Source organism: Pagrus major, chromosome 10 (genome assembly GCF_040436345.1).
Source record: "Pagrus major chromosome 10, Pma_NU_1.0".
NCBI lineage: Eukaryota > Metazoa > Chordata > Actinopteri > Spariformes > Sparidae > Pagrus > Pagrus major.
The window spans coordinates 16,611,639-16,636,449 of record NC_133224.1 but is presented as its reverse complement, the minus strand read 5'-3'; the positions used below and the strand labels follow the sequence as shown (position 1 = coordinate 16,636,449).

The following is a 24,811-nucleotide window of genomic DNA, read 5'->3' as shown; positions in this document are numbered from 1 at the left end:
AGAAGCCATCCTATCTGGACTTCCGCTTCTCCTTGGAGGATGTTGATGGACTGGGCGACAGGGCTCATGGTGGTGTAGTACTCTTTGAGGAAAGTGAGCTCAACTGGATGGAACCGGTTAGGGAGAAAACAAACCACTATTTTACAATTATGCATGAATATTGTACCCAAAAATCAGTAACCTAGAAAACATACAAAGCAAGGTTTTACAGTACATTGTGTATGAACCAGTTCCGAGGTTGTCTACAGCTCCTTATAATGGTTTAGTTTACTTGAGAGATTGAATATTTTTATAACCACTAGAGTGCAGTTGTAGGTAGGTTGGTGAAAGCTAGATAGTGTATGTTCAACATATTACTGCATTCTAGTGGTGGTAAAAATATTTAATAGCTCCGGTAAACTAAACCACTAGGAAGGCGAACATAGTATGAAATGAGGACTTTAATGGAGCATAGCACTTTCACCTCAGGGATCATTTCTAAAGGGGTCAAGTGGTTTTTAAACGAGTCTCATTTAAATATGATACAAGTCAGGGACATTCACAGAAGCCATGACAGGCAAAAAATAAATAAATAAATAAAAAATACATAATTCCAACTTACATTGGAACCTTCAATTCTGCACAGATCTCTCTTAAAGCTGGCTCTCCCTTCTCTCTCAGATTCTTGAGTAGCCTTTCCACAGCCATAAACAGCGAGTTCCACCTGGTGGCATTTGGTCGTAGCAGCTGGAGGGAGCAGGCATCTTCCACAGCTTCAGCTGCTTGGCAGGATCTTCCACACTTATTCCACAGCCCATGACACTTGCTGAATGTTGCAGTTTTTTCATAGGTGTGATTGGCAAAGGACAAAAAAGCAGGAAAATATACTGACGTTTAGCATTTACTCCTGATTACTTTTTGCATGCCGATGAGGCAGGGCGAGTAATGTTCTCCTCATTTCCGTAGTTAACCGTTCCTGCTTCAGCAGAGACTTTGGTTTGCCTCCAGGGTCGAAGTTGATGCTAACTTCGGGGCTAACCGTAACCTAGCCTAGCTCCTCCCTCACTTTACCCAGCAGCTGGGAAGCAAGACACGGGAACTTTCCTGGGTCCTGAGGAGCTGCAGCATTTACTCAGAGACAAACAGAAACCTAAACTGTACATTTACTACTACTAGACAACTTTACTGTTAATTTCTTCTCTCCTCCATCACCCACACCTGTCAGCTCTGAGCTCAGCCACCATCTCTCTGTCTCCGGCTTCACCACTCGCTACGCTCTTAAAAAGGAGCCACGCTGCTCTTAAAACACCATGTTTCCATCCAAGCATGTTTATGCGCCATTTCTAACATTGGAGTAGAATTCCCTTGATCGTGGAATCTGACGATTATGCAAAATGATCGCGGTCAGCTCAAATAATCACTATCAGGCGATTATGTAATAATTGTGACAGGCCTAGAGGCAGTATTTTCTAACCATGTCGGGGGAGTTATTCTTATGCGTTTTAGAATAATGTCACTTTCCAGGTCATGTAAGGGGTAGACTACAGAATTTATTATACCTGTCAAAACGAAAATAGGAACTCCACTATGTCTGTCTTTACATTTATTTTGTCCCGTTGTCGGCTTCAGCTAAGAAAGAAATAGTTCGCCCCACACGTCCAAAATTCTTAGAAAACATCAGATAACCTTCCGCAACGATTGCAGGCTCTTTAGTGGAGCTCTGCTTTTTTAGTGGTCATTATGACCCGGGTTGACCCAGTGGGCAGTCACACCAAGGAAGCTCCTTCTCCTAACTGACCAGCAGTCTGTAGTGGTGGCGATGTGGTCCACTTTACTCATCTCCTCAGTTACCACGCTTTTCATAGTCTTTGCTAAATCTTCAATCCTTGATCTCAGGGTGACCCGTGTGATGACTTTGACAGTAGGAAGGAGATCTGCGAGAAGCTCTCTGAAGGCTTCATTTTCATTTGTGGATGTGCTCTCTAGATGAAAAATACATGAATAAAATAAATAATATTATTAGTTTAAATGATACTCAAGACATTACTCAACAGTTACCACAATGACAGGTCTGGATTGTTCTAACCACTTTCACCCTGGTGTCCCAATTGTGGGCATGTCCAATTGATAAAAATGTTGGTCAACTGTCAACTATATTTTATCTTTCAAAAATGACAAATTGTTTAAAAAATAGCAGATGTACAAGCTAAAACATCATGCAGCACATTGAGCTTGGACATCTGCTTTCCCCCCTTTTTTCTTTGTGGTTAACATAAATGCAGTTTTGGTTCCAACTTTTGCAGATGTGCTCTGTATCTGGTAGTTATTATATGCACATACATGCACTTTTTTCATATCTGCTCTAGACCCAGACTGGCAATAGCTGTGCATTACAACAAATACAATAAAAAACAAAAACAAAGCTATTTTATTAAACAGCGTGCTATTTCACTACAGCTCCTATGAACAAAAATGCAGATTTTCAATATTGCTTAACTTCAAGTTACAGATCTTGTGCATCTGATAATAATCAATAAAAAAAGTGAAGCGCTTGATATTGAAAATATTTATCATGCGGGAGGAAAACTGCCTCCTTCGAATAGGTTAAGATGCTAACCCTGTTTTATCGACACTCCTGCAGAACAATTTGCGCAAGATATTATCTAGAATAAAGTGTAAAATATTGTGGGTGTGTGTGTCGCGTAGGTTTATCCATACTTGTCCACGCCACCACGTGTGATACTAAAGTTACTAGCAACGTTAGCTTGCACGTAATGTTGGCTAACGAAATATGTAGGCTAAAATGTTGGCTAAAACTATGTTTTATCAGGAAATTACATAATTATACTCCTGGCACATGAGATGACATTGGCAGCGATTAACGTTACTTAATTCATTTACCTCAATGTGTTTCTTAAGGTTGGATGGAGAGTTCTTAAACGCCTTTATCTCATGGCACTTTGGCAGGCACAAGAGGCACTTCATTCTGTATGTTTTAGGATTTTCCCCCATCCTAAGGTAGCCAGACATTGTTGCCAGGTATGACCACGGCGGGTGACTGTCGTCTTCTACCGGAGGAGATGCTGTCAGTGTGGTAACGTCTTCCGTGTCTTCCTCATCAACGTGAACTGCGGAGGTAGCCATGTTGATCTCCGCCGTCCCGCGGGCGATATTTTTTTTCGTAGGATAAGTCTGGGAATCTCATTAATATTCATGAGGTGCCGTCATCTTATTGGCAGATCAAGGTGCTTCGTGATTGGTTGATGCAGCTACGTGCGGCTAAACGTTCATTGATGCAGAGTGCAGCATACGGTAAGATTATGGCTCATCAGTCCCACTAATGAGTTATTCATCAAAACTACTAGGCTACGTTAATGTAATAGGCTAATATCACCATGACAAATATTGGCTGCTCAAAACATCTGAAATAATCTGAATTATCGCCACTAACCGCATATTCTATCACCATGACAAATATTGGCTGCTCAAAACATCTGAAATAATCTGAATTATCGCCACTAACCGCGAATTAGTGACGGACAGCTAGCACCAGTGTATAAATGGTAGGCTAATTGCATTGTTCCTAAACGGTGAGTTTTGCAGGCGTATTCGTGCGCATTGGTGTGTGTGTGACCCCTACTATATTGTATAAAATTGTGTATTATATTAAATAACCTGGAAAATGATTGACCAATTTTCCAGTCATAGAAAACACATGAAAAATGAGGGAAAAAAAGTAAAATGTCCTGGAAAATGATTTATCACATGGTGACATGAGCTACCAGAGCTCTATTTGACCTTTCCAAATAAGTATCTGGTGATAAAACTAGCAACTTTGAGTTGATCAAAAGTTATCATATAATTTCTAAGCATGTAAGAGATTATTTAATAAATTATAGCCATAGACCGCACATCTACAAATACTAATAAAATACAACTGTCGAAAAGAACACTTCTCCAAAGCTTGAATGGGACGGGGGATGTATAAATGTCCTGGAAAATGATTTCAATAAAAGAGTGGGAACCCTGATAAATGTGGAAACTAAATGATATGAAACATTGCCTCATCAACCAAAAATTCTACGACCCCCCTGCAACACCTCCGCGGACCCCCTGTTGAAGACCTCTGCCTTAATGCACACAAATAAGTAGTAATTTATTGTTGCCACTGAATCAAATCAAACCTCTGATCAACCTTTTTATCAAGGAATGAAAAAATAACAAATAATTATTTACAACATTTTACTAAAGAAATCATGACTGTCATCAACCCAGCTAGTGTGTTAAAAACCACAGTATTTTATCAAAACATCAAACCTCTGGTCAAGGAATGAAAAATAATTATTTACAACATTTTACTAAAGAAATCATGACTGTCATCAACACAGCTAGTGTGTTAAAAACCACAGTATTTTATCAAAACATCAAACCTCCGATCAAGGAATGAAAAATAATTATTTACAATATTTTACAAAAGAAATCATGAATGTCATCATCCAGCTAGTGTGTTCCACCGAGGGTGATGTTCTCTTCCACACAGTGGGCGAGACAATGAGGAGCACTGCTCTTCCTTCCAGTCTTATTATACGGGTGCTCCCTCGCTGAGGCCTTTGTGGGCCGCCCTGATATTAAGGCCCTTCTCCCACCCAGCCTCGCCTTTCTGCGGGCTACAGCTGTGGGCTGGACCCCAATTTGGGTTGTTGTCTGAAGGTGTCCCTTTGGTCTTTGGTACTGGCTCGTCTTGATGACTGGGCCCTTAGCAAAAGTTGAAAGAGCCGACTGCAGGGAACTGTCAGTTTTTAATTTATTGAAGCTGGAGATGAAGGATGTAATGGGTGCTGAAAAGCTGGGGTCATCTCTCAGCTTCTTTTTGAGGCAATCGAAAACCTGCATCAGCTCCTCCTCCAGTCCAGATGTTCCTTGAAGTAGCATGAAAAAACACTGCATCTGAGGAAAGACTTCCCATTACAAGGTGTGTACAGTACAAGGTGTTTATAGTATTACTAAAAATTCATGGTTATAGCCTACTTTTAATGTAGTCTGAAAAAGTACTATTGAATTTAACGGACAGTTTATGTAGGCTACCTTGTATCCTGACATGTTTTGATAGCCTCTTCCTGCTATCTTCCTCATGTGTGTGAAATGTCATGTGATTCATCAGTGGATTTTATCTTATTATTTTTATTTAAGACAACTAAGCTTCAATATATTACCTGACAATAAATCACCTTACGGATCACATCGTATCAACAGCATTGTCTGTTATAAGAATGTTTTAATAGTACTTTTAATGTACTCTGGAAGTGCAACCATGCTTGATTGTCTTTACCTGAGTCAGTCTCAACAGGAGCCAGTCCACAATCCAGTGGTTCTTCAGTGTCAGTGCTGACTACAGATGGTTAGACAGAGACAGACAGATAACTGTAAACAAAGGAAAACTCATTCCCATGTAACACCATTTATGATACTGTAGTGGCAAATGAGAAACTGGGTCATGATCATGCAAATGATTAGATTTTGGAATATCCCTTGCAGTCCCAACTGTGCTCTAATTGAGCTTGAGGCTGATAAAAGACCAATGTTTGATGCACCATTTAAATGAGCAACAGGTGCTGCCACAGTTCACCCAAGGCCACAGAAGGGGCCTGAGTAAGACATATGTAGGTTCTTTAGAGCACATCCAAGAATGAGAATAATAAGTGACAAACCCAGGATGATCATAAAGGTAAAAGGATGGTCCATAGGGGCGTGGGGACCCTGGACCACGGGTATAAAATGGGGAGAATCGGCGAGAGATCTCAGTTGCCCCGGGGTAGCTCACGGATGTATATTTTCTGTTTTTGGAAATAAACACCTTTTGGACTGAGGACCTGCTGCTTTGCCTTTGATTTTTTGGACTTCAACCTTGAGCGGATTTTCAGAGTCAGATAGTGCATTAATTGGAAAGATAAGAAAAGTAGTCTCCCACTACATTTTGGCGACGCTAGCCGCGGAGGAGTGACCGGCACACAGCCTGCGGCAAAGGGACTGGGCGGGAAAGGACGGCGGAACTCAGGCGCGCCCCACATCCACCATTAAGGTGAGACAAATTTATTATTATTATTATTTTACATGAGTAATGCTGTCCGCTCCTTCCCAGCAAGTCTCAGGTATTTTGCTAAAACCTCTCCAAAAGAACCTAAAACTGATAAAAATTAAAATTAAAATAAATTAAAAAAATATATAAAATTAAATTAAATTAAATTTTAAATTGTAAAAATAATAACCTGAATTGAGGTATTTAAATGGCGTGACAGCAGTCTTCAGGTCAAAATCGTGAGTATGTGTGATTAATGATTATATATGTATGTTTAAGTCATATTATGTAAATGTGTGATTTAGTCAAGTCAATTCATGCGTGCATGTGAATTATGTCTGAATATTAATGTTCATGCATAGCCTGTCCTAATCAAATTTTAATGGTAAAACAAAAATATGCATGAAGAAAGATGGATAAATGTGAAAGGATGCTTTTTAACATGTTAATTTGCATGTGGATTTGTATGTGTTTGAGTCTATGAAGTGGAATAATATGGTATTTTGTAAAATATGCGGCAGTACCAAGAATGATGACACAAGAAAATAGTACTAATCCATTATCTGTTGAAACAAATAATTCTAGCTGTGAAGAGTAAGGAGGAGGGACAGATCAGCTGAGGATAAAATGCGTGTTAATGTCTGAACAAGTTGTTATCGTTGTCTAAGTGTCTAATCAGTTGTTATCGTTGTTTAAAGAGTCTGAATAAGTCGTTAAATAAGTTGTTGTTGTGGTTTGAGATTTAAACAATAGCTCGTTGCGACCCGGGTGAAGGGTCAAGAGAACTGGCGGTCTTATGTATAATCACCGTGCCCTCTCCGGGGTGATTTAGATGCGGGAAGTTCTGTATGGCAGGGAAGCCAGGTCATCGTGCCCTCTCTGGGATGACTAAAATAAGATAAAAGGATCCAGAGACAGCGCCTAAGTAAGAGGGCTGTGACATAGTAGTGAAACAGCTGTAGAGTAGAAAAAAAAAAAAAGAAAATAGCATAAGGCCTTTGTAAATATATGTACAAAAAAAGCATGAAAGTTGAAATATGCATGAATATATGTCATAAAAATAAAAGAGGAGTATGAGTACTGTGTAAATAATAAAGAGAATAATTGAGGCAGAACAAGTTATAAGAAATAAAATTATATTAAGAAATAAATTATTAAGAAATATTAAGAAAATAAAAGCAGTAAAACGCAGTAAAGAAGAAATTAAGAAAACATTTTTTTGACAAAAATATGTAAATAATAAATAATATATAATATATAACAATAATATAATAATATTGAAATTGATTAAGAGAAAAAGAGATAAATAATTGGAGGGCCAGAAGAGGAGCAGTCTAATCTAAAAAGATAACGGCGGCAAGAAAGAAAAATAGAAGATAAAAGCAGCGTGGGGCCTGCTGTACCAGTTAGCGTCTAACAGAATGGGCATAACGCACAGTAAGCGGCCGACGGGATTGACACCAGTTGAACTAGTAATGTTGAAACACCCAACACAAAAGAGAAAAATCCAGGAGTGCATGAAAAAGTGGCACAGAGTATCCTCCGGAGCCACTAAGTGGCCGATAACAGGGACTTTTGACCTAAATTATTGTGGGCCCGAATAGAGGCTGAATTACTGAGAAAGACCTAAAAAATGATAAAAAAGCATCAAAATAAAAAGATGAATCACACTGAACAGAGAGATGTGCTGCAGTACTTCAAAATAGAAGGAACACAGAGGCTAATGGCAGTACAACAAAAAAGGGAGCAGAATAAAACAAAGCCCACTGCTCCGGTCTTAGAAGCACAAACACCGCCACCGCCATACGTGTCTGGGGAGGAAATAAGACAGTTTCCACTGAGAGAAGTGGATGGGAGAATAGTGGGAAAACTTACAGTAGACTTGAGAGAGAAAACGGAACATCAGAAGCAGATAACACACACAAAAGCCAAAAGATTAGTGAAGACCTTGAAACTAGCCAACGCTCAGCACAGCACAAAAGAACACACAGTCAGGGTAGTATTTCAGAGGATTTAGACCACAGCCAAACCTCTGAGCATTTAGCAGAAAATTTAGACAGAGAAGGAAGCGACCATGACAGTGATGTGACTGATCTTGACCGTGACTTATCGCCAGCACCGTCCGAAACACAGACGGTGAAAAGCAGAGAGCAACAACAACATGGTACAGCACGTCACTCTACTCCAACACAACATGCACTAGACCCTAAAGTGTTCGAGGAGTTCAGCAGGATGATGGAGAAGCTGGAAGAAAGTCAAAAACCACATGCACACAGACTCCCCTGTGAAGACAGAAGGGGAGTGAGAGAATGGCTCAAGTACTCCCACCCAGGCGACAGACAGTTGCACAGAGGCCAAATTGAACCATGGGAAATGGAGTTTGGAATACAAAGATGCAGAGAAATAGAAGAAAAAATAGAAACTGGAGAGGCCACATGGGAGGAAAAGCAGTGGTACCATGAATGTAAAGCACAGACGGAAGCGCAAGAGCATTAAATCATAATCACTATCATGATGCTAAACCCTTTGGACACTATCGAACAAAAATATGGGAGGCATTACGAAACAAGTATCCATCTAAAATGGATCCATCCAAGCTGGAAAGGCAGACTTTGAAAGAAGGAGAAAATCCAACACAGTTTTTACATGAGTTTCAAAGAAAGTGGAAAGAAGAAACTGGAAGTGACTGGAACGCAAATGAAGCATCTAAAGCTCTGTTCAAGCTGTATGTGAAAAATGCCATGCCAAAAGAAGTACAAAATAAACTAAACCAAGTAGTTGGCCTGATGAAAATGGACTGGCCTGTGTTTTCAGAACACATTGTACATTATGTGGATACATACAGAGCTGAAAAGTCAAGCCAAGAAGAACAGAGCAGAATGTTAGCTGGGAAGCTAACACAACTCCAGATTGGAGAATTGACCAAGACCATCAAGAAAGACAAAGATAAGGCTAAATACCAAGCATCAGTGACAACTACAGCATCACAAATCAAGCCTAATCCTGCACCTGAGGTAAAAGCTGAGCCAGCAATCACTCAGGCACCAATGTTTGCAGCAGCAGCGGCACCACCACAAACTCTGCAACAGCCCTCAGCTGTCCAGCAACCAAACTATGCAACAGCTCCAACAACAATGCAACAAGCTCCTCCAATACACGTGCATTTTGACCAAGGAGGAAACGCCGGCTACCCGCCACAGGGTAGAGGAAGAGCAAATCAAAATGGAGGACCGCCACAAAGAGGAAGATGGAGAAGAGGACCTCCACAAATGCAATACCAACGTCAACAGCCTTCATATGGCCAACCAGCACAAAACACACAACGACAAAACAGCCAATGCTGGGGATGTGGACAATCTGGACACTTGCAGAGAAACTGCCCAACCAATCCCTGGATGGGACCCGCAGCACAATGGCAATAGGGATGCCCAGAGAAACCTGAAGGGGAAGTTATAACACCTGTTCTAACCATGCAACCACAAACTGAGCCCACCATAGAGGTAACAATACAGAATCGTCAGCATAATTTTATGGTGGACACAGGAGCAACACACTCCTGTATTGGAAAAGAAGGAGCTGGGCTTCCCCTTTCATCAGCAAAAATTCGGACAGTTGGTTTCTCTGGGAGGACTCAAATAATACCAATGACAGAACCAGTTCCTATGAAAATTGCAGGAAGAACTGTTTATGCGCCACTACTCTACTCAGTTGACACACCCATCAATCTATTAGGAAGAGACATTTTGTGTACACTACAAGCAAGAATAATGTGCACACCGGATGGCTTACATTTCGATCTGCCAGAAGGAAATCTGCAGACATTAATGGCACCAGTGATGGAACAACATATGGTGACCAAAGAAGCACATGTATATTGGATGAAAATAACCTCACCAAACTCTTTTCTGCATCAAGAATGGGAAACATGGAAGCTATTTGTTACACACTATTATGAAGCAGCCCAAGAACCCACTCTTCCACTTCACTGTGCCATGATGTATGATGCTGATGGTGAACAAGAGGACTATGATGCATGTTGGAACGAACTGATTAATCACACCACGACAGTCATACAATATGAGGACATCATAATGGGACCTCAAGGAACAGCAGCAGCAGTCAGGCTCTCAGAAGATATGAAAGAGTGGTTTCAAGATCCTAACTCATCACCCCATGTGACATTGCTGGTGGTAGCTGGACATGAATCACATGAATTAGGACCAATGATAAAAGAAGCTCAACAAATCCAAGAATGGATTTCCACAGACAATCAATATATCCATACGTCACCAGATGGACATTTTCTGAGAATTTCATACAAAAAAGCTGACGAAGTGATTGCAGAAAAAGTGTTGTTGCCCACAGAAGAAAAGACACAAATGTTCTTGACCAAAGATCATGAAGACCTGTTGTCAGAAGTCCCGCCACAAGTATGGTCAGCACATAAAACTGATGTTGGTTTAGTGAAATCAGCAACCCCACAGCAATTTCAAATAAAAACAGACGTACGTTTACCATACCAAAACAATATCCTCTCAGACAGGAAGCAATCAATGGCATAAAACCAACTATAGAAGGATTATTAGAGGCAGGAGTTCTAATAAAGACTAAAAGCCCGTGCAATACACCAATTTTTCCAATAAGGAAACTAAATTCCAACGACTATAGGTTGGTGCATGATCTAAGAGCAATAAACGCCATAGTAACAGAAGAAACACCAATCGTACCAGATCCACATACATTACTGTCCAACATTCCTCCGGAGACAAAATGGTACACGGTAATAGACTTGTGCTCTGCATTTTTCAGTGTGCCAGTTCATCCAGAGTCACAATATCTGTTTGCATTTACTTATCAAGGACAGCAGTACACTTACAGCAGACTGCCACAAGGGTTCGTGCACTCTCCATCAATATTTAACAAAGTTCTAGCAGAAGACCTGTAACATTTAAATGTTCAGTCCACCACTTTGATGTATGTTGATGACATTCTCATATGCTCAGACAGCCAAGAGCAGTGCAAAAAGGACTCAATTACAGTTCTGAAAGCACTAGCAGCAGGTGGACATAAGGTCAGTAAAAGCAAACTGCAGTTTTGTCAACAAACAGTATAATACTTAGGCCGGCAACTGAGTGGGAATAAAAGACAAATTGCACCCTCTCAAGTTGAAGCTGTAACAAAGGCTCCGAAACCGCAAACGGTGGGGCAAATGTTGTCTTTTCTGGGCATGACTGGTTACAGCAGACCATGGATATGTGACTATGCAATCAAAACAGCTCCATTGAGAGCTCTGATACATGCTGCAGGGCAGACAAACAGGTCAGCCCAGTTAAATTGGACAAAGGAAGCCGAAAAAGCATTCTTCCTCCTTAAAACAGATATGCAGACTGCCCCCGCTCTGGCCACCCCAGATTATAGTAAACCATTTCATCTTTATGCAGCTGAACAACAAGGTTATGCATGTGCTGTGTTAATGCAGGATTCCCCCACAGGAAAACAACCATTGGCTTATTATAGCACAAGACTGGATAACATAGAAGAAGGCCTGCCTCCCTGATATCAGGGATTAGCTAGCTTTGACCAGATCCCGAGGGAGGCTGGGGACATTGAGTCCGAATGGGCCTTGTTCTCTGCCTCCATTGTTGACGCGGCTGTTCGGAGCTGTGGCCGTAAGGTCTCCGGTGCCTGTCGTGGCGGCAATCCCCGAACTCGGTGGTGGACACCGACAGTAAGGGATGCTGTCAAGCTGAAGAAGGAGTCCTATCGAGCTTGGCTGGCTCGGGGGACTCCTGAGGCAGCTGACGGGTACCGGCAGGCCAAGCGTGCTGCAGCACGGGCGGTCGCGGAAGCAAAGACTCGGGCCTGGGAAAAGTTCGGGGAGGCCATGGAGAAGGACTACCGGTCGGCCTCGAGGAAATTCTGGCAAACCATCCGGCGCCTTAGGAAGGGGAAGCAGCACCCCGCCAACACTGTTTACGGTGGAGGCGGGGAGCTGTTGACCTCGACTGGGGATATCGTCGGGCGGTGGAAGGAGTACTTCGAGGATCTCCTCAATCCCACTGACACGTCTTCCATAGAGGAAGCAGAGGCTGGGGACTCGGAGGTTGATCCATTCATCACCCAAGCCGAAGTCACCGAGGTAGTCCGGAAGCTGCCCGGTGGCAAAGCACCGGGGGTGGATGAGATCCGCCCTGAGTACCTCAAGTCTTTGGATGTTGTGGGGCTGTCTTGGCTGACACGTCTCTGCAACATCGCGTGGCAGTCGGGGACAGTGCCTCTGGACTGGCAGACCGGGGTGGTGGTCCCTCTATTCAAAAAGGGGGACCGGAGGGTGTGTTCCAACTACCGGGGGATCACACTCCTCAGCCTCCCTGGTAAAGTCTATTCCAGGGTACTGGAGAGGAGAATTCGGCCGATAGTCGAACCTCGGATTCAGGAGGAACAATGCAGTTTTCGTCCTGGCCGTGGAACACTGGACCAGCTCTATACCCTCAGCAGGGTGCTGGAGGGTTCATGGGAGTTTGCCCAACCAGTCCACATGTGTTTTGTGGACTTGGAGAAGGCATTCGACCGTGTCCCTCGTGGCATTCTGTGGGGGGTGCTTCGGGAGTACGGGGTCGAGGGCCCTCTACTAAGGGCTGTACGGTCCCTGTACGACCGGAGCAGGAGCTTGGTTCGCATTGCCGGCAGTAAGTCAGACCTGTTTCCAGTACATGTTGGACTCCGGCAGGGCTGCCCTTTGTCACCGGTTCTGTTCATTATTTTTATGGACAGAATTTCTAGGCGCAGTCATGGGCCGGAGGGGATCTGGTTCGGGAGCCACCGGATTTCATCCCTGCTTTTCGCAGATGATGTTGTCTTGTTGGCTCCTTCGAGCCGGGACCTCCAGCATGTTCTGGGGCGGTTTGCAGCCGAGTGTGAAGCAGTTGGGATGAGAATCAGCACCTCCAAGTCTGAGGCCATGGTTCTCGACCGGAAAAAGGTGGCTTGTTCCCTCCAGGTTGGGGGAGAGTTCCTGCCTCAAGTGGAGGAGTTTAAGTATCTCGGGGTCTTGTTCACGAGTGAGGGAAGGATGGAGCGTGAGATTGACAGGCGGATCGGTGCGGCGGCCGCAGTAATGCGGTCGTTGTATCGGTCTGTCGTGGTGAAGAGAGAGCTGAGCCGAAAGGCGAAGCTCTCGATTTACCGGTCAGTCTACGTTCCTACCCTCACCTATGGTCATGAACTTTGGGTCATGACCGAAAGAATAAGATCCCGGATACAAGCGGCCGAAATGAGTTTCCTCCGCAGGGTGGCAGGGCGCTCCCTTAGAGATAGGGTGAGGAGCTCTGTCACGCTGGAGGAGCTCGGAGTAGAACCGCTGCTCCTCCACATCGAGAGGAGTCAGCTGAGGTGGCTCGGGCATCTGTATCGGATGCCCCCTGGACGCCTCCCTCGGGAGGTGTTCCAGGCATGCCCCACCAGGAGGAAGAGACCCCGAGGAAGACCCAGGACACGCTGGAGTGACTATGTCACCCGGCTGACCTGGGAACGCCTTGGGATCCTCCCGGAGGAGCTGGAGGAAGTGTCCGGGGAGAGGGAAGTCTGGGTATCCCTGCTCAGGCAGCTGCCCCCGCGACCCGGCCCCGGATAAGCGGCAGATAATGGATGGATGGATGGATGGATGCTTATAAAAAGGCATCAGTCTTGACAATGGGACATCCTGTTACATTATATACATCACATCAGTTACATGCCATGCTAACCAGCCCACGGTTTGTATTAACTCAAGCCAGAAGAACTGGTTATGAAGTTTTGTTATCAGGAACAGAACTTACAATACAGCGATGCAACACTATAAACCCAGCGACAAGAATGGTGTTGCCCACTGATGGCTTTCCTCATGATTAAAGAAACAGATAGTTTCATGAAAATACGCGAGAATTTGTACTACCAACCAATCCCATCAGAGCTAACATTATTTGTAGATGGATCTTGCGTACGAGGTGACATAGGTAATTGTGCAGGATATGGAGTTGTGCAGTTGAACCCAGATAATACATTCACCAAACTCCTATCAGTGCGTTTAGATCAACCATGTTCAGCTCAATTAGCAGAGATAAAAGCCCTAACTGCAGCTTGTAAGTTAGGTGCAGGAAAAAGGGCAACTATCTATACCGATAGTGCTTATGGTTACGGTGTTTGTTAGATTAATGCCAGTATTTGGAAACAGCGAGGTTTTGTTCGTGCAGATGGCACTCCTGTAGTACATGGACATTGAGTGTCAGAGCTAATCCAGGCAATACAATTGCCTACAGAATTAGCTATAGTTAAGTGCGCAGCACATCAGACCAACGACTCACTGGTAGCTAGAGGAAATAATTTAGCTGATGAGGCAGCAAAAGAAGCTACAGGGCAAGCAACTCAAGCCCCAATTTTGTTTGAGCAAGACTGTGCCCCTATAACCAGTTTAACCTCACTAATAGAGGTACAAAACCAAGTCCCAGAAGCAGAAAAACGCTTATGGGTTCAAAGGGGGGCAATCAGAACAGTGACCCCCCATGAAGGACTGTGGAGAAGCAGTCATGGACACTTTGTCCTACCTCTGTCATTGCTAAAGATAGCAATAAAGAAAATGCATGAGCCAGATCATTGTTCACGAGCTCAGGTTTTGAGAAAACTACAAGCAGTATGGTGGTCTCCATACATGATGGCAATGGTAGATAGAGAATTGGCCATATGTATATATTGTCCAAAATATAATGTTCGCAAATCATTCGCTCATCCATTGGCTCATATCCCAGTACCAGAAGGCCCATTTAGGCATCTGATGATGGATTATGTAGACATGCTGGATAGAGTTCAAGGCAAAAGATATATGTTTGTGGTAATTTGCTGATTCAGTAGATGGGTAGAGGCATGCCCAACTTCTAGAAATGATGACAGAGCAGCTGCTAAATTTTTGTGTACAGAGGTGTTCCCCAGATTTGGCATGCCAGACACCATCTCATCAGACAGCGGACCGCACTTTGTGTCCTCTGTCATAAAAGAAATGTTTAAAACACTTGGAATACAACAGAAATATGGATGTGTGTATCACCCACAGTCACAAGGTTCTGTAGAACATGCAAATGGTGTATTAAAAACTAAAATAGCCAAAATCATGGCTGGCAGTAATGGTAAACTCACCTGGGTGGATGCTTTGCCATTAGCACTAATGTCTATGCGCTCGCAAACTAACAGACTAACCCATCTAACCCCGCATGAAATGCTTAATGGACGCCCAATGCCTCTGCCACAGTGCAGAGGCCCTATAGAGGGACCACCGCTTCAGCAGCTGGAGTGAGAATTGGGGGACTATTTACGGGGTTTAACTCAAATCCACAGACTTGTCTTCCAACAGGTGAAAGAAGCCAATAAAGGAGACGATAAGGGAATTCCAGTGGTTGTTCGTGAGACTCAAGTGGGAGACCAGGTGTTCGTATGAGTATTTAGACGCCAGTGGCACGAGCCCCATAGGGAAGGGCCATTTAAGGTGGTACTTACTACACCCTCAGCCTTTAAAGTAGAAGGTAAGAACTTTTGGTACCATCGTAACCACTGCACCCGTCACCGACCGCCAGACTCGCCTGGGCATTTGCCTGAGCATGCTGAAGGGGCTGCGGAAGGCACCCCCCACACCTGGTCCCACTGCATCGCCTCAAGGGGAACGACGTTCAGCCCGATTACGGGCCCGACGTGACGGTACCCCCCTATCACGTACTGATCATAGTATTGGAGCGGCTGCAAAGAATGATGCCGCCAGCACTGCCACAGGCGGTGACACTCCAGAAAGTGCAAGTGCAGGACCGTCTGGCCTGCAAGATACAGACTGCCCACTCACGCCTGGGGGGGCGTTCTCTGACTCAGATTAGTTTGTTTGTTTTCTTTTTCTTTGTGCTAACCCTTTCAGGTTTCGCAAGGGGGGAGGGAGAAGGAGAAGTCCTAATGACACAATCCTTTTCCGCCACTATCAACACACCACATGTTAATTGTGTACTTGCCATGATTATGTTAGCCACTGATAAAGGCATGTTACAAATAGGAGAACCACATCACTTTCTGTATGTAACAGTGGACACATATGAGTATGTACTAACCACCGACATCACAACAGCCAACGCTCCAGGTAAACATTGGGTGGGATTACCCCGCACCGCTGACTGCCGAGAAGAAGGGATGGTGACATTGCAGGTAATATGCACCAACACATCATGTCAGGAGGTAGAAACAAACCAGGAAATGACAACAGTAGAAGCTAGCAAGTGGATTCAGCTGATGAACAAGCGAGAAAAACGAGATTTGGCCAAACTAAAAACTACACAGTGGGACTCAAACATGTTTCAACAGTGGATAACCTACTCAGCTGAAGCAGTGTACAAAGCACAGAATAAAGACCGACAAGAGTGTATTGCATGTCACAACGCCAAAAGAATACCACAGCTCATGCCACTGCCAGGAAGTCACATAGGTGACTGTTCAGACCTAACTGAATGTTTTGCTTTTTGTACAATGCACATGGCAGGGAAATTGGATGGATGGAGTAAAGACTCACAGATATGCCCATATAGATTTAAAAAGCATGACAGCTATGACATAGCAACAGCAATGCCACCTGTGGTATGTAAACCTGATAAACTACTCTTCCCTTTCTGTGTAGTGCGAGGAGAAGAGTTGGAATATGTAACCAAAAGATCCACACCCAACATGACGGATGCAGCAGGACTGGTGAGATGCAGCAAGGAAACCTGGTATCCAACCACTGACACCCGAAACACCACAGCCACCATCAAAATGTGTGAAACCAGCCCAAAGGCCCGTATCAGGTGTGGTCAGGTTGTGCCAAATGGAGGACAGACTGGACACAATGGCGGAGGCATACATATAAAAGTGGAGGGCAGGTTTCAACTCATCCCAGGGCCTGGCAACGGGCGTATCCGCCTCATCAGGAGCAAGAGTGGCTCCACACCATCAAGGAGTCTCCCCAACGGGGAACTTGTTCAGCCCAGCGAGCCCGGATGGCAAGGAGGACAGAGGACTCCATCGCATAGAGCCCATCAGACCTGCACTACGAGGCAGGTGGGCCCAACAGCTAGCCCAACCACTACAAGATGAGTTTGCTGCAGACGACGTGGGAAAGCTCAGTGGTGTGCTGCCACAGCCACTGAGCACATACCCATCACGCCGACACGCTGAGACTGCAATAGGCAACCTGCCTAAACCTGTGTACCGCACCCTGCAAACATGCCTGTCACCCCAAGCACACGACATGATAATCAAAATCAGGAGAAACGTACTTGTGCGCAAACGCGCAGTTAAAGCCGTGCAGCTACAAATGGACAATGGGCACCTGAACGCCTCTCTGACACACCTGCAAAGTAGAGTTACAGAGCTGCAGGCAGAGAATGCACACTTGCAGATGATGGTGAAGCAACTGCAGCGCCAAAAGGATAGCTTGCTGAAATTCTGCAATGAAAGACTGCAACAACAAAGAGCAGCATTGGCGATGTTCAACACAGGGGTGACTACAGTGGGAAATAGTCACTACCCTGATAATGGCCAGAGGGGTACTTACAACAGTGCCCAATAGAGGACAAAACATGAGTCGAGCACTGCTGTATGACGCAGCTTATGTAAATAGATGGGAACAATGGAGAGAGCTACGTGACCAACATGTTCCTGCCGGGAGAACGGTAGGAGGCTGGTCATATGGAGACTTTTTGACACCCTACGTCCAATATATAGATAAAGACTCAGACATTCGCTGCCAAGCCCCAGGCCCCAAAATAATAAACACATTAGTTGGTTATGTACCACAACTCCAGCATCGGGATGACTGGTACGAACCCTGGAAGCAAGCATCAGATCCCATTACCCCCTACTTACAGTGGAATGCATCAGAAGACCTACGATTAAATTGGATGCTGGTTAACAGAAATCACAGAAGATCCCTCCTCAGACAAATTGAGGAAACTGAAACCTACCGCTATTGGGACGAGGGGTTTGCATTGTTGCAAGGTGAGACTCTGACTGACAATATCATGCCCTTGAACCACAACTTACGTGTGCAGACTGTGAACTATCTGGTGACAGCAACATATGTATTGTTCCTCTGGACATATCCTTTTTTCAACCAGAGCCGCAATCTTTTCACCATATATCCTGGGCTAAAAACTATGTCCTATGCCCTGAGGTTTCACAGTAGCCAGGAAGTCATCAACATTATGGATAATGGACAAAATGTGATCTGGTCAAATGTGCCAGCAAAAATGCAAGCCTGGCTAAAGTTGCTGTCCGCACCTGGAGTGGAGAAACCCAGGTGGAGACAGCAGGACAGAGGTAGCCATCGGTACCTACATTCCCCAGGAAGAAGGGTGAGGTATCAAAACGGAAACTACCGTGCAAGAGAGAGAGAGTTTGACAGGTTTATAAATGGAGCTCCAGCAATTGTACGACGATCCTTTGGATTCAATACAGTTATGTGGGATCACTTGTTGTAAATGTGTAGTTATGATGAAATGAGTGTTTGATAAAGGTAAGAGGGCACTCATCTGTGAAGGTAACGTCAGAAAGCTGATTGCCGTAACAAGCACGAGAAAGGTTTTAAACCAGTGTGGTTTACAGGAAACCAGTAAGTTCATAGGGGCACTGGTGGAATGTTTTTTGGAAAACAATAATAGCAAAAAAAAAAAAATATATATAAGGAGGTTAATCTCCATAAGTGGTACATAGACATAGGTTGACAAAACCAATGTTGAGATGATAGACAAAGGTTGCAAAGGTTGTTAAAACCAATGTTGACAAAGTGATTGTCACCTATATATATATATTACTCTTAATCACTTTAATATAATCATATGTGCACAAGTTATTAATTATGCATGAAATAAAGCACATGTAGTTCTAGATGATTACACTTTGTGGTATTAAATATGATTCACAATGTAGTATTAGTAGATTATATGTTAACCATGTAGTTTTAATCCATCCACGAGGGGTAAACTGTCCATGCAAATTACCCAGCCGTGTTTTTTTTAAAAGTCCTGCTCTATTATTAGACTATAGTTTCTCTATCTTACTATGGAAACAGGCAAAAAAAGTATTTTTGAAAAATCTCAACAAAAACAAAAAGACAATATGAGTATCTCATGACGATGATCTAATAACTGTTGATCTAGTGTTTACTTGTGTTGACTTAAGGTGGATTACCGCCACAAGAATGTGTACCCATTTAATGTCATGGACTTAAATGTGTTTATTAAGCATGTGTAATGTGTTTTATCATCATTTATATATCTCTAATTTACCATTGAGTTTAAAGTGTTTCGCCATTTGATTTTGAAGTTCTTCTGTGTTGTATGCAGCACCAAAAGGACAGGTCAGTTTGAACAGTGGGCCACATGATGGGGCCTTTACCTCTCAGAAACAGCTAAATTGGAGAGGATGTTTCCCCCATCATGTTGCCAGGTCAGAATAGAAATCTATTAATGAATATCACTGGGTCATCTGTTTGAGGGCCGGTCCAGAAGATGGCTCAGGGAAAACTCTCAACTATCCTCTTGATAGTTGAAGCACTTCCCTATGGGTTGATACTCATTGTCAGTCTTGTAGGTTGGAGTTGCATTTATATCGTTTGAAACCATATATACTATGTTTTATTTACATTAAATTCATGCTATTGTTTGTATTGTGTTGACTTGTGTGAGCTCTCCCGGGTCATTGGTGGAAATATTGGTCCTTTTTTTTTAAGGACCAAAGGGGGGACTGTAGTGGCAAATGAGAAACTGGGTCATGATCATGCATGTGATTAGATTTTGGAATATCCCTTGCAGTCCCAACTGTGCTCTAATTGAGCTTGAGGCTGATAAAAGACCAATGTTTGATGCACCATTTAAATGAGCAACAGGTGCTGCCACAGTTCACCCAAGGCCACAGAAAGGGCCTGAGTAAGACATATGTAGGTTCTTTAGAACACATCCAAGAATGAGAATAATAAGTGACAAACCCAGGATGATCATAAAGGTAAAAGGATGGTCCATAAGGGCGTGGGGACCCTGGACCACGGGTATAAAATGGGGAGAATCGGCGAGAGATCTCAGTTGCCCCGGGGTAGCTCACGGATGTATATTTTCTGTTTTTGGAAATAAACACCTTTTGGACTGAGGACCTGCTGCTTTGCCTTTGATTTTTTGGACTTCAACCTTGAGCGGATTTTCAGAGTCAGATAGTGCATTAATTGGAAAGATAAGAAAAGTAGTCTCCCACTACAATACAAGCCTGTGTACAGACCTGAGTTGGTCTCATTTGGAGGAAACTCCATGGGATTTGCATCGCCGCCACCTTCTAAAGGATAGTTCATTCTAGTTAAGTTAATATGAACAATCAATTAATGCTGATTACATGGTCAAAACATTTCAGTCAGATAAGTCTAGATTGAGTTCAATATTTTTTTTTTTTGGCACAAACATTTTGCATAACTGAAGCAGAGCATAAATAATTTTAGCATGACTGAAGCAAGCTTTGCATCAGGCTCTATCCCATTGTATTCATTTCCCCATGAATGATCTGCTTGACAGACATTGCAGGGAATGAATAGCAGACCCTCCCCACAGAGGATCGTAGAAACAGAGCCCACAGGTGGATGTGACGAGCAGTGACAAGCAGAAGGGGTGGCAGCAACAGCCAATATCAGCAGCAGGGCAGCAGCAGAGCAGCAGCAGAGTGGCAGAGACAGCAGCAGAGTAACCAGGAATGATCAGGTAAGCAAGTGGTTTAAATATCCCACTCTAATCAGATGGGGAGAGCATGTGACTGTCATGTAAAAAAAAAAAAAACAAGAAAAAAACTGTTTAAACTGAGTTTAAAATCAATCTGAAACACATTTGTTTTGTGGTCCTTTTCTGGATGAGTAGGCTGTGTCCCAAAGTTGTGTATTTTTATATGACCTGTTTAGGCTAACGGAAATGCCAATTTTCATTAGGAGCTAAAGCTAGTTATTTCATTGGTTTGTTTATTATGTAACGAAATGTATTTGTGTGTTTTTTACTGTCTTTCATGTATATGTTTGAAGCTGCATTATTTGATACAGAATGACTGTTTAAAAACTTTGATTTCAAGCTCAATATGACATTATATACAGCGCTCTATTAGAGGTTGTCTTTATGTTAAAATGTTTGTTTTTTAAAGTGATTTTTCTGTTATTAAAACATTGATTGTAGCAGTTCAAAATTACTTCACCTGGGAGAATCTTGTAAGGCTACTATGTATATATGATACGTTTATTATTATAAAGGGAAGATTTTTTGTTATTTTTTTTTTTTTTATTTCTGTCCCCTCTTACAGTGTGTTCCAGAGTGTGGGGATGCTACAAAACGTACCTGAACAATCGCCTCACAGTCAACATCGCCATGGTGGATGTTTTTCAACTGCTTCCCTCTGTTGTTGGCGACATTGGTGAGGCGGCGATGTAGTACTCTTCCATGCGCATGGTAACAAAGCTAACCAGCTGTGTGACATTGTATGCCTTCAGTCTGTAGAGGACCTTCTCTTTCAGAATGCGCATTGCACTCTCCACGTAGTTATTCGTGTGGTTTCCTCTTGTTGGCAGTTCAGACTGGAGGCAGATGGCCCACTCTTCTCTCCTTCTGAAGACCTCAGCAAGGTGTCGGAGGAACTTTGGGTACTTCTGTGCTGTTGGCTCTTGAGTCAGCACCCTGTAGCTGTCTTCCAGGGATGATGGGGTGCCGGCATACATGATGTGCCTGAACAAGCTCATCATGTGAGAACGATGGGCTTTGGCGACCCCATTGTGGGAGTTCCACAGCCATCTCCACATGGCCTGAAGCAAATGGAACACGCACAGGATGAGGGTGGTGCCTGGATAGACAGCGTTGAGGGACTGTAGCAAGGCCAGGCAGTCGTCAGTCAGTATGACCTGGGGACCTTCCTCCTGACGTCCGAAAAAGCTCTCCGCTGGCAGGATGCTGTTGAGGAGTGCTGAGTTATAGGAGGCAGAATTCTAAATGGGAGTTTTGAATGGAGCTCCATACACCTCATTGTACTTAAATGTAAGTCACATTCCTCATATTTTTTTAATGCCTATTATGCCCACCTTACCCACCTGTAGCAGAACTGGAGATCGGGGCAGACAGAGCGATCTGCGGCAGCAAAAATGTAGTTCTCCCCCTCTCTTTCCTGCAGGTCAAATTTCAGCGTGTCAAGGGCCGATGAGGGAGAGTGCCCACTCTGGAACAGGGCCTGTAATTTGTTGCAGGTGTCCTGGCAAACATCCCTGTTTTTAAGTGCTTCAGCACATGAGAGCCGATGGTTGTGCTCATTCTGGAGGCTTATTTTGAAAAAAAATCCCTCCAGGATATGTGGATCTTCTGACCTGACATAAAATGGATATGTGAAAGGTATATAATTAATCCACACACACCAGATTCAGCAAAAACAGTCCAACTATCATTGGAGTCAAAAAAGTACTAACCTTGACTTTCTCCCTTTACTGAAGCACTGCCTTTTCAGGACTAGGTACATGGTGGCAGGACAGGAGGTGTTTTTTGTCACCTTGCCAGCACTTCCCCGGGTGTTATGCTACGACCTTAAGTCCACCTACAGATGATGTAGAAAAGAAGAAAAATCTGGTAAGTGGTGTACACACAACGTTAAGGAGATGTGGGGGGTGGACTGTTTAGTACTAACCCTATACTTATTTGAGCCTTGCCCTGCATCAGGGTAGGTTTTGGACTTTTTCCAGGTGAAGCCTGAGGATTTCTGAAAGTCCTCCAACCACCTCTGAATCTCATCCTCCCTAGCAAGCCAAACTCGAAGATTTGCCCTGAAATTTGTCCCTCCTAGAGACTGATAGGAGCACACATGATGGTGGTAGTCCTCTGGTAATAGGTCCTGTCAAAATAGGGCCCATTGACTTCAGTTGGTTAGTGAGGATTTATTGGCAGATCTGGCAGTAGAAGATGGTTGGGGCAATAGGCTTTATGCACAGCTCCACTACTTCCTGAGCTTAAACCAGCTCTTTTATTTCCTGTTTTACATTATTAGACAAACTGATTAATCCAGGTGTGTCTGACTCTGACCTCAGTAGTCACAAGAATGGTCAGACACACCTGGATTAATCAGTTTGTCCAATAATGTAAGACAGGAAATAAAGGAGCTGGTTTAAGTTCAGAAAGTAGTTGAGCTGTGCATAAAGCCTATACCTCAATTTAACAACCATTAGTCATAACCTTAATCCTAACATCAACTCTACCCCTGCATCAGTATGTACAATGTGTTGTTTATAGTTCATGTTTGTTCTGTTCACTGCTTATCAATAAAGTTGATTTTAAATGAATCTGACCTTTAACAGAGGATATTCTTTCACGTTCCCCTGGACATTATTACACATACTGCTGCTCTCACTGAAATGTAAAATAATACTATTATTACACTAATACATGTACAAACTCCTATGTACAAATAAAAACGTGATACAATGATTTTCAAATCTCATTAACCCATATTTTATTCATAATAAAACAGGGAAAACATATGAAATAACACAGAAAATTTGGCTAACACCAATGGTGCTAGCTGTCCATCAGGAATTTGCGGTTATTTCAGATGTTTTGAGCAGCCAATATTTGTCATGGTGATATGATTACATTAACGTAGCCTAGTAGTTTTACGTAGCCTAGTAGTTTTGATGAATAACTCATATCAGTGGGAGTGATGAGCCATAATCTTACCGTATGCTGCACTCTGCATCAATGAACATTTAGCCGCACGTAGCTGCATCAACCAATCACGAAGCACCTTGATCTGCCAATAAGATGACAGCACCTCATGAATATTAATGAGATTCCCGGACTTTCCTACGAAAAAAAACATCGCGTCGGGGATACCTACATTGGCGCAACACCGGCAGGAAGTGAGACACAGGAACGGCATAGAGCATCCGGTCAATTTTCAAAATAAAACACCCTGTGCAGACTCCTGATTGTATAAAAACGAAAAATGACCAGATCAACAAAATCTAAGCAAGTCAACAAAATCGGGCGGATAAAAGGCTCCACTTCTGAAACATTCCCGCTGGGTTCTCTTTATACATTCATGGTATGATGCCATGCGGAGGGCGAGACAAAACCTGTAAGCAGACGCGACGTCATAGAGCAGCTTCCAGTGGATTCCCAGTGCGTCTCTGATGTAGAGGAGCACAACAAGTTTGCTTGTTCTAAAACTAAAATGTTACTTTTTGTAAGTGTTTTTAGTGTGCCTGTTCAGAACATAGTGGCTTATGTTACGTTGGTAATTGTCATTTTTGTGCTGGTTTATAGTTTAACCATTAGTGAGGTAGCTGTTACATTTCCTGACACCAGCTGTTTTATCCCCCGTTGAAGCGCACTCTGCTGGACAAACTATGTCATTATGTAGCGGAGTCTATTCTGCGTTGTGTCTCGGTTAAAGTAGGACAGGACGACCACGTGGATTCAGACACATTTATTACTCCTGCATGAAAATAGCCGAGCACAGTGGTTTTCTGAAATGGTTTCTTCACAAGGATTACTGTGCCTGTTTGAACACCGGATATACTATTTTCAGTATGTGAACACAGTAGCCATCACTAGCAATGCAACACGGAGCACTAAGCACTTGATGCAACCACGCTATCCTTGTCCAGACCATAAACATCCCCGAATGCATAAAAATTACATTTTACAACACACATTACTTTTAATA

At 43.3% G+C, this 24,811-nt stretch overlaps 1 long non-coding RNA gene across 2 annotated transcripts; it reads right to left on the bottom strand.

Moving 5' to 3' along the window:
- On the bottom strand, positions 1 to 21,935 carry LOC141003171 (uncharacterized). 2 transcript variants are annotated; one of them, XR_012179678.1, is made up of 3 exons: positions 21,451 to 21,935; positions 602 to 1,961; positions 1 to 103 (listed from the first exon to the last, which is right to left on the bottom strand). It is a non-coding gene; the product is annotated as an uncharacterized lncRNA (long non-coding RNA). The 2 variants fall into 2 exon arrangements; XR_012179679.1 differs by having other exon boundaries at positions 602 to 805.
- Between the last annotated feature and the right edge of the window lie 2,876 nt (positions 21,936 to 24,811).